Here is a 1,578-nt window from a genome sequence, read left to right as displayed (position 1 = left end):
AGACTGGTCAACTCTAACAGCAGCTGCTCTGGCAGAGTGGAGATCTTCCACAACGGCAATTGGGGGACGGTGTGTGACAACATTTGGGATGTGAATGACGCTCAGGTGGTGTGTCAACAGCTGGGCTGTGGCAAGGCTTTGTCGGCACCAAGAAGGGCACATTTTGGACAAGGAAGTGGACCAATCTGGCTGGATGACCTTCAGTGTCTGGGAACTGAGTCATCACTAAAAGACTGTACACACAGAGGATTAGGAACTCACAACTGTGGTCATTCTGAGGATGCTGGTGTCATCTGTGAAGGTAACTTTGTACATCTACAAAATTGTTTTCTTCCCTGCAAAATATAACTCTAATTTGGAAGAATCATTGTTATGTTTCATTCAATCTCACAAACGATAGTTTTAATAAAGTGCTGCAGGAATTGGTCCTAAAAACCCAGCAATGAGTTCAAGTTCTCGACAAATGGAAGTCAGTGGGATTTTTGAAAGCGTTTTTGGTAGGATGCCTGAAACGAGGTCTGGTTAACACAATCTGAAGAGATTCAAGCATTTTGTTCTATGACATAAAATACGTCAGTAAATATCCCGCTCATGAAATTGTAAGCCTTAAAGATGGTTTCTAACAGTGCCTAAATAAGACTAATGAACGTCATTCTTTTTATCTTAATCTCTTATTACTTTTACCCCTACTTTACATCCATTTTATGAAATATGGTGTCATAGAATCCTATATTTTCCAGATAATATCTCATCTTTACCTCAGAAGAATCATGTGTGAAGGGAGTATGTAAGAGATGATAATATTTAATAATAAAGAAGCCAAATGATCAAGTACAGCTGCATTGAAGAGTTGGGGCTTTTGCTCAATATGTATGTTGCCATGAGAGTTGATGGATATTTTGCTTTCGCTTCAACCAGATTTGACTACAGTGAGACTGGTCAACTCTAAAAGGAGCTGCTCTGGCAGAGTGGAGATCTTCCACAACGGCAATTGGGGGACGGTGTGCGACGACGTTTGGGATTTGAATGACGCTCGGGTGGTGTGTCACCAGCTGGGCTGTGGCAGGGCTCTGTCGGCACCAAGAAGGGCACATTTTGGACAAGGCAGTGGACCAATCTGGCTGGATGACCTTCGGTGTTCAGGAACTGAGTCATCACTAACAGACTGTACACACAGAGGATTAGGAACCCACAACTGTGGTCATTCTGAGGATGCTGGTGTCATCTGTGAAGGTAACTTTGTACATCTCCACATTTCTTTTTTTTCTGCATAAATAAAACTGGAGAATTACAAAAACATGGTTATTAATTTAACCTTGCAGGTTTGCAGTAGGACATCTGTTAACACCGACCATTGGACCAAAAACCTGTGAGTACGAAATATAACCAGGTATCAGTGCAGACATCTCAGCACAGTGAACTGTTCTGAATTCATAACCATGTTTCTTTTCGTCTTGATCTTTAGGCGAGGACTGACCGAATGCTGTCTATGTATTTCAATATATACAAAATGACATCAAGAGTATACAACATTAAAATCAATATTCACACTCTAATATTTCATTCAATCATTTCTAC

The 1,578-nt window shown here is 40.9% G+C and overlaps 1 long non-coding RNA gene across 1 annotated transcript; it reads left to right on the top strand.

Moving 5' to 3' along the window:
* The first annotated feature begins 6 nt into the window (after positions 1–6).
* On the top strand, positions 7–1,556 carry LOC116380790 (uncharacterized). The gene is made up of 4 exons (XR_004212608.1): positions 7–301; positions 919–1,233; positions 1,323–1,369; positions 1,466–1,556. It is a non-coding gene; the product is annotated as an uncharacterized LOC116380790 (long non-coding RNA).
* Positions 1,557–1,578: the final 22 nt, after the last annotated feature.

Source organism: Anarrhichthys ocellatus, unplaced genomic scaffold (assembly GCF_004355925.1).
Source record: "Anarrhichthys ocellatus isolate YVR2014 unplaced genomic scaffold, GSC_Weel_1.0 scaffold8855, whole genome shotgun sequence".
NCBI classification, from domain to species: domain Eukaryota; kingdom Metazoa; phylum Chordata; class Actinopteri; order Perciformes; family Anarhichadidae; genus Anarrhichthys; species Anarrhichthys ocellatus.
This window is presented reverse-complemented; position numbering and strand designations above follow the sequence as displayed.